We start from the raw sequence: 9,538 nt of genomic DNA on the forward strand, positions 1-9,538 counted from the left end.
TGTTGGAAGAAGGCCAGAAAGGCGTAGGAGATAGCACAGTTAGCCTAAGTCTAGAAGATGATGAAGACATGGCACTTACAAGATGGGCAGGGATGATTGGGCCTCCAAGAACAATTTATGAAAACTGAATATACTGCCTTAAAATAGAATATGGACCCAAATACCCATAAGCACCCCCCCTTTGTGAAATTTGTAACAAAAATTAATATGAAAGAAGTTAATAGTTCTAATGGGGTGGTGGAGCCCCATTAGAGCCATATCAATGCTACCAAAATGGCAGAATTAATAATAGCATCAAAGTGGTCCTGCAGGAGCTTCAACACCTAATGATGTCTAAAGAAAATCTGAAACTCCCTCAGCCACCTGAAGGACAGTGTTATAGCAGCTAATGAAAAAGGAGAAACCACAGGCCCTCCCCTACCCGCTGTTCGATTTCAGCAGTCTTCATTTTGTGCGGTAGTAAACTTTCTAGAATAGTAACTTTCTACATCTTGTAGACCTCAATGTACTATAAAGACAACTCTCATTCAAAAACAGTTTATCTTAAGATACTGTAAATGATACTCATTTTTTTCTGTCCAGTTGAGGTATATGAGTTGTGCTATAACGACAACAACAAAAAGGTAAGGAAAGGATTCTCTTGTAGAGACTTCCAAGGAAGCACAGCCATGATGAACCTTAAGTTTATTCCAGTGATACTGATTTTCAGATTTCCTGTCTCTAGAACTCTGAATGGAGAAGGCAATGGCACCCCACTTCAGTACTCTTGCCTGGAAAATCCCATGGGTGGAGGAGCCTGGTAGGCTGCAGTCCATGGGGTTGCTAGGAGTCAACGACTGAGCGACTTCACTTTCACTTTTCACTTTTCACTTTCATGCATTGGAGAAGGAAATGGCAACCTACTCCAGTGTTCTTGCCTGGAGAATCCCAAGGACAGGGGAGCCTGGTGGGCTGTCGTCTCTGGGGTCGCACAGAGTCGGACACGACTGAAGCGACTTAGCAGCAGCAGCAGCAGAACTCTGAATAAATACAATTCTTATTTTAAGCCACCAAGTTTATGATAATATATTACAGCAGCCATAGGAGCCTGGTACAAATGGCAAAAAAGTACTTGAAAAGATACTCAACACCATTAATCATGGGTACAAATGAACACTGCCATGTGATACTACTATATACCTGCCCAAATGGTTAATATTGAAAATGTAATAAACTGATCACTGTGCGTGATACCCTAATTTTAGTGAAAATGCGTTATGCAGATTTTCTTATGTTGTCATGAACACTTTAGAAGGATATCCAAAAAACTAATGAGAGAGTTTACTTTGAATTCAATGAAACAGAAGTCAAGGACTGTTTCCCAGAAGAAACCTAAACTGAAAGAATCATGTTTTGACCAAAACTTGTTGTTCTTCGTATCTCCTGAAAGAAAGCATTGTGCTGCCACCAAAGACCAACTTAGGAGTCTTTCTCTACCACCTGTTCTCCCCCAGACCCTACATCCCAGACACTGAGTCTTGTCAGTTTTATTTCTCAGTGTCCTTTAACTCCGTCTTCTCTCCCAGGCTGCTTCCGTTGCCTCCACAGGGCCTTATGATATTTTCCGTGGACACTGTAATTACCTCCCAATTGATCTTCCAGCTGCCATCTTATCTTTCTCCTTTTACTGATGACTAGGTTGGTTTTTAAAAAATACACAAATCTGGCACTTTGCTGGCAGTCCAGAGATTAAGACCGTATACTTCCAATGCTGGGAGCTCAGGTTTGATCCTTGGCTGGGGAACTAAACTCCCATAGGCTGTGTGGTGCGGCCAAAACAATTTAAATAAATAAATGCAAATAAAAACATGTACAGATCTTACCAGATCAATGTCAAGGTTATATCCTTTAATGGATAAAAAAGTGTTGGTGGTGGGTAATTCTTCGAGACTAGTCTTAACTGTGAAAAGAGTGCATAGTGAGAGTCAGTGACTAACAGAAGGTCCAAGGAAAAGACGACTGAGCATGAATGTGTTTGATTGAATTCCTGTTTTGTGCAAGGGTCAGAGGGTAGAATGGAGCAACAGAGGAAAAGTTTGATCTGGAGGCTCAGAAATGGAAAAGATGAGATAAAAGGAACAGGAGGTAAAGATCAGAAAGAGAAGAGAGAGCATTCAAATTGGAATCATCACTTTTGTTTCTATTGAATAGGGAAGTCACAGAATTTTTGCATTAATGTGCTGGAAATTATTTTATAAATCCCAGAAGCATCTGTAACAATTCCCTAAAAAGATGTAGAAAAAGAGACCTCAATTGATATTGTAAAGGAGAAGGGGAAAAAAATGTAAAACAGGGAATGAAGTTGTGGTTGTCTTTTGAAGTTCAGAAGACCAAAGAAAGTTAAAAAAATTTCTTTCTTTCTTTTATTTATTTATTTTTTTTGCAGAATTGCTTTGTGTGTGTGTTTGTGGGTTTAATATCAAGAGAGGCTCCACCATTTTCATGGGCCTGGAACGGCAGTTTCTGACATCTGTTAAATAATCCTGAAACATGAACAGTGCAGGCTTGGCTGGTGGCATACAGTGTGCTGTATTGATTAGGCTTGTCTTTCAAATGGTTAAGTCCAGTACATCCATTATTTGAAAATACAAGAATTAAAAACAAAATACAGAAATTTAAGGGAAGCTGATAGCTGATCAAGTACAGTGTGCTTCCATCTCTGTTAGAAGTAGCTATGGCATGACTTATTAAAAAGCAAAACAAAACAACAGAGACAAAGCAGAAATGTACCTTTTCAAACAAGATGCAAGATTTAGGGCAAATAAACTGTGCTAGTCACTCAGTTGTGTCCGACTCTTTGAGACCCCATTGACTGTAGCCCACCAGGCTCTTCTGTCCATGGAATTCTCCAGGCAAGAATACTGGAGTGGGTAGCCATTGCTTTCTCCAGGGGATCTTCCCGACCCAGAGATTGAACCTGGGTCTCCTGTGTCTCCTGCATTGCAGGCAGATCCTTTACTGTCTGAGTCACCAGGGAAGGCTGTAGATCTATTCAAAATTGTGTTGCTAAAACATTTGAAGATGACAGGTAAAGAAATAGCTAATATAAAATAGCTGTTTCATTGTGATATGGATAAAAATAGTGCTGCCCTCAGGCTTTCCTGGTGGCTCAGATGGTAAAAAGTCTGCCTGCAACGCAGAAGACCTGGGTTCGATCCCCTGGGTAGAAAGATCCCCTGGAGGAGGAAACGGTAATCCACTCATAGTGGATTCACCCGTAGTCATAATGCACTGTGATCTAGAACATAAAAATGCTGTGGATTTGTAGATAATTGAGGGACCTCTTAATGTGAGATCCCTGGACTGTGAGAGTTCCTCATCAGAAGTTTACACAATTGAGTAAAAGACATCAGGTCTATAACACTGTGTATATCTGGATAGAAAAATACAAGACACAGGTATTGGGCCACATCTAGGATGAAGTTGTTTAGTTGCCAAGTCATGTCTGACTATCTTGCGATCCCATGGACTGCAGTCTGCTAGGCTCCTCTGTCCATAGGATTTTCCAGGCAAGAATACTGCAGTGGGTTACCATTTCCTTCTCCAGGGGATCTTCCCTCCCCAGGGATCGAATGCATATCTCCTGCATTGACAGATGGATTCTTTACCCACTGTGCCACCAGCGAAGCCCAGGGGTGGGTTTTTGTATTTCTTGCTTTGGAAGATTACAATTCAAAAAAAGAATCAGACCAGGATACAGTGCTTGCACCCATATATGCATGCAATTTAGGGAAAGAGTTTAATTTTGTGAACTTGGCTTACAGAGACAGACTGATATTCTTCTGGGAGGGATGGGAGTGCTTTGCAATTACTGGGGAAGACACTTGGCAGCTTTCCCATGAGAGCTGGAATGGATTTTGTAGGGTTGTTTCAAAGTTCACACTGTGAGTCATTAATGTTGGTCAGGCCAATGATGGAATTGCTGAGAAGTCAGGCAGGAGATGGGGAGCCAAGCCTGATACTGGATGGCAGGAAGCTAGTGTCACTCCTTGGCAGGAGGGACAGAGGAAGGAGTTGATGCTCCTAGAGCCCAGAGACTAGAGTCTGTCCCCCATGACGAGTGAGGTCACTGTAGCGTGGGTCATATGAGCCACACCCCAGAGGGAACTGAGGAGGAGGAATAGCTTGGGTTCTCCTTTCTTCCATGTATCCAGTCTCCCTCTCCTTTCCCCTCCCTGACTGATTTCAGATCCTCCAAGGACAGAGGTCCCTGGATGTGCAGCGTGCAGGGCCGCCTCCCTGCTGTCCAGAGCAGTCCAGGGGAGGGAGAAGGATTCCACCTGGGTACCTGGCTCAGGCTTGGAACAGTGGGAGAGAAGAAAACTTGAAATACTGCATAACCAAGAGAGCTACAAAGTTCTTTTTATAAAGTTGTTGAGAAAGAAGGCACATAGAGGAAGGAGGGTTTAGCTTGGCAGTTAAAATAGATCAATATACAGTGACTGACAAGTCTACATGTCGAAGTACAGAGAATGACATTTAAAACTGAAACGTGTTAAGAATTGGTATAGATGATCTAATTTACAAAGCAGAAATAGGGACAGATGTAGAGAACAATCATGTGGATACCAAAGGGAAAAGGAGAGTGGGATGAATTGGGATTGACATATACACACTATTGATACTATAAAATAGGGGCTTCCCAGGTGGCTCAGTGCTAAAGAATCCGCCTGCCAAACAGGAGCCTCCAGTTGGACCCTGGCTCAGAAAGATCCCCTGGAGAAGAAAATGGCAACCCACTCCAATATCCTTGCCTGGAAAATCCCATGGACAGAGGAGCCAGGTGGGCTGCATTTCATAGAGCTGCAGAGGAGTCAGACACAAATTAACGACTCAATAACAGCATGAAATAATTACTAATGAGAACCTACTGTCTACTTAGTGCTCTGTGGTGACCTAAATGAGAAGGAAATCCAAAAAAGATGGAATATATGTATAGATGATTCGCTTTGCTGTACAGTGTAAACTAATACAACATTGTAAAGCAACTGCACACCAATAAAATTTAAAAAAACAAACATGCAACTTTTCAATTTATATGAGTGAGACTTGCTGAAATGGGCTGGTGTTATTAAGCAGTGCACTATTTGCAGTGGAGAAATTACTTTGCTTTATCACAGGTACCAGCCATGTGGGGGAGTAGCCATAAGACAGTGTCTTATTCCCCTCTAGCTCAGGTCAGTCTAATGACCTATGATCACAGCCCCTTCCTGCATCCTCTCCCTCTAGCCAAAGGGGGAAGGAGTGATTTTTGAGGTCTTTCAAAAACTGACCACTACCTTTGGTGAGAGCCCATCAGCCATTCTCCAAAATGCTGAGGTGAAACCAGGGTGAATCTGGATACCTGATGCCAAAATCAGTTCTGCTATTAGGGACTCTGATGCTTTTCTTTGGAGTACCCACTTGGCTCTCTCTGCAAGCATCCTCTGAGACAGTGCTGTCCAATAGAATTTTCTGTGGTGAGGGAAAGAACTTTAGAAGTGGATGATGTAGCTGAGGATCTGAATTTTAAGTTCTTTTTAATCTTAATTGTTCACCATTTAAACTTGAATCCCCGTATGTGGCAAGTGGCTGCCATGTTGGAGAGTGTCTTTATGGTACTGAGGCTGAGCCTTCAGATAATCTCACTGGTTTATTCCACAAGAGTCTTTCCTTTGCATTCAAGTCATCCCGGGGACTAGGCTAATTAGCTCAGACCCTCAAGAGGGACTAACATTTGACTGCAGTCTCAGACTTTAGGGCTTCCCTGATAGCTCAGTTGGTAAAGAATCCGCCTGCAATGCAGGATACCCCAGTTCAATTTCTGGGTCGGGAAGATCTGCTGGAGAAAGGATAGGCTACCCACTCCAGTCTTCTTGGGCTTCCCTTGTGGCTCAGCTGGTAAAGAATCTGCCTCTAATGTGGGAGACCTGGGTTTGATCCTTGGGTTGGGAAGATCCCCTGGAAAAGGGAAAGGCTACCCACTCCAGTATTCTGGCCTGGAAAATTCTATGGACTACAGTCCATGGGGTCGCAGAGAGTTGGAGACTGAATGACTTTCACTTTCTTTCGGACTTTAGAGAATTCTCTTGTTCATGTCCCCAAGGCCCCAGGTAGATTCTAAGCCTCTTTTCCTGATAAAGTCAGAGAATACAGACAACCTGTGGAAAAGTTCTTGGCCAGTGTGAGTCTAGGAAGAGAGGTCTCATTGGTGCTCCAGTGGTTTGTCGCCACAGAGTGCTGTGGGAAACCTTATTTTCCTCTTGAGAAAAGTACAGAAAAGCTAAGAGGGAGAATTTGTGACATCTCTAAGCTAGCCACCAGAGAAGGATGAAGACCAAAATCACAAACAAAAGTAACCAGAGTAGGATGAGATAGATCATGGAGGATGTCAGTGGAAGATAGAGTATGCCAATGGACCAGAAGCTTCCTTGCTGTACAAAATTGACTTTCCATAAGGCCCCCTGGACTACCTTTCTGATGAAAGAATCAGGAAAGTCCTGAATTGACTGAGCTTAAATCTAAATTGAGAAAATACAGTAGTGACTAAAGTTACTCCCCACCAAAACCCGAGTTACAGAACAATCGTGGAGTAATGCTTGATTGCCATGGGCATGGTCAAGCATATTTATAACCCCCATCCCAAATGATTAAAACAACAACACAAACAACAAAATCAAACCTCATCAACAGGAGACTAGGTCAGTACTTTTGTTGTTGTTCAGTCGCCCAGTCGTGTCTAACTCTTTGTGACCCCATGGACTGCAGCATGCCAGGCCTCCTGTCCCTCACAATCTCCTGAAGTTTGCCCAAGTTCATGTCCATTGCATTGGTGATGCCATCCAGCCATCTCATCCTCTGATGCCGTCTTCTCCTTCTGCCTTCAATCTTTCTCAGCATCGGCGAAGTATTATGTAGTACTATGCCATGGTGAAAATCAAGGAATTACTGCTATGTGAACTGGCATGGAAGAATTTCCAATGTATTGAGTGGAGAAAGCAAGTCATTAGAAGAATGTAGGCAAACATTATATAAGATGATAAACAGGCAAAACTGAGTAATACTTGCTCTAGGTATACAGACAAAAGTGGTAGCAGCTGTTTAAAAAAAAATTAATGCTAAAGTCAAGGTAATAGTTAAATTCTTGGAGTCAAGGGAGAGGAGAGTGGGATCAAATGGGCTCCTATGGTAATAGTAACATTTGTTTTCTTAAGCTGTGGGGTTAAGTTGTTCACTTTAAATATTATGATGATGACTTTTTTTTTTCCTGCCAGTTTTTTGGGTGTGTAATTGACCTATAGCATTGTGTAATTCTAAGGTTTACAGCATTACAATTTGACTTACATAATTCATTAAATAATGAGCAGAGTAAGTTTAGTAAATATCTGTCATCTCATAGATAAAAAAGACATAGAAAAAAATTGTGTGTGCTTGTGAGAGCTCTTGGGATTTACTCTCAACTTTCGCAGGTACCATGCAGCAGTGTTAGTTAATTATATTTATCATGTTGTATATTACACCCTTAGTACTTATTATTATTATTATTATTAAAATAATCTAGGGGGCTCCCTTGGTGGTTCAGTGGTTAAGACTACACCTTCCAATGCAGAGGGTGCTGGTTCAATCCCTGTTTGGGGAACTGAGATGCCCCATGCCTTGTGACCAGAAACCAAAGCAATATTGTAACAAATTCAATAAAGACTTTAAAAAATTTTAAAATAGCCTATAATGTTGAGGGAATAACATATGTTCAATGAGATACGTTTTCTATACAGTTTAAAATCACGTAGAACTCGATATTGTTTGTATTCTGGAGTCCTATTAGAAGTGTAAAAATGTATCCCAGTGCAGGATAATGGTTAATTCAGGGAGAAAAGAAGAAAAAAAGAATCATGCAGGGTTCACAGGGGCTTCAGTTGATGCACTTGCTCTCATTTTTTCTTTCTTTAGCTGAGTGCCGTTTGCCACAGTTTTACATGCCTAAAATATTTCACCAAAGTTTTATGAAAAGCAGAAGCCAGGATGGCTTCCTTAAAGAATATGCAGAGAATGCAGGCTCTGAAGAGCAGATGGAGGGAGGAACAGACCCGAGGAAAGACAAATGCCAGATTACCTCCAGGTTCAATGCAGCCAGTGCTGAGACATAAATCCATAGGAAACCTGTGCTCAGAGCAAGGAGAGTAGCAGGAAAGTGCTAGGCTTGCTGGATTCAGATAAGCTACCTTAACAGATGGCCCCGAGAAAGTAGGAAGTCCTAGTATATCTTTCATTTTTCTGCTCATCTTTTTCATGCATCTTTGAGAGCTTGAGACCAAACTGGAAATGATTAAAAATTCCAAAGATAATCAATGTAAAGTAGTTGTTCAGTTGCTAAGTCATGTCTGACTTTTGTGACCCCATGGACTGCCTCACATCAGGCTTCCCTGTCCTTCACCATCTCCTGGAGTTTGCTCAAACTCATGTCCAATGAATTGGTGACGCCATCCAACCATCTCATCCTTTGTCTCCCGCTTCTCCTCCTGCCCTCAATCTGTCCCAGCATCAGGGTCTTTTCCAATGAGTCAGCTCTTCACATCAGGTGGCCAAAGTATTGGAGCTTCAGCATCAGTCCTTCCAATGAATATTCGGAGTTAATTTCCTTTAGGATTGACTGGTTTCATCTCCTTGCAGTCCAAGGGACTCTCAGTGTAAAGTAGGTATGAGATTAAAAGGAGTTGAAAGACCAAGTTAGAATCTTGCGTTTCTAACTGTCCCATCCTAGGATGGGAGTTTAGGATAAGGGTTCTAGAACCAGACTGCTTGGGTTAAAATTCCAACTCCACCAGTTCTAGCTGTGTGTTCTTGAGCCAGCTGCTTAACCTCTCTGTGCCTTAATTGTGTCAACTGTAAAAATGTGGATGACTATCTGCTTCATGGGGTTATGAGGATTCAATGGATGAATATATGTAATGATCTCAGACACATGCCATATAAGAATTTCCTATTAAAAAAGTTTCCGATTAAGAATTTTAACCTCCTTAAGTTTATTCAAGTTTTCAGGGCTAAATTGCTATCTTAGAAATATGTCAGAAATTATCATACCAATTCGTTACTCAGGAGGATGGGAAAGGAGTGAGGTGTGGTGGGTTTGGGGTAGGGCAAGAAAGTAATTGGGCTTCCCTGGTGGCTCAGACAGTAAAGAATTTGCCTGCCAATGCAGGAGACTTGGGTTCGATTCCTGGGTCCAGAAGATCCTCCAAAGAAGGGAATGGCTACCCACTCCAGTATTCTTGCTTGGAGAATTCTATGGACAGAGAAGCCTAGTGGGCTACAGTCCATGGAGTCGCAAAGAGTCGGACACAACTGAACGACTAACACTTTGACTACTTTCAAGAAGCTAATTCAGTTCAGTTCAGTTCAGTTCAGTCACTCAGTCGTGTCTGACTCTTTGCGACCCCATGAATCGCAGCACACCAGGCCTCCCTGTCCATCACCAACTCCCGGAGTTCACTCAGACTCACGTCCATCGAGTCAGTGATGC

General features: G+C 42.2%; 1 pseudogene; it reads left to right on the forward strand.

Annotated features, from left to right (window-relative positions):
* The first annotated feature begins 28 nt into the window (after positions 1–28).
* LOC105000198 lies at positions 29–398 on the forward strand (annotated as a pseudogene).
* Positions 399–9,538: the final 9,140 nt, after the last annotated feature.

The sequence above is a fragment of the Bison bison genome, unplaced genomic scaffold (assembly GCF_000754665.1).
Source record: "Bison bison bison isolate TAMUID 2011002044 unplaced genomic scaffold, Bison_UMD1.0 scf7180017864370, whole genome shotgun sequence".
Taxonomy (NCBI): Eukaryota; Metazoa; Chordata; class Mammalia; order Artiodactyla; family Bovidae; genus Bison; species Bison bison.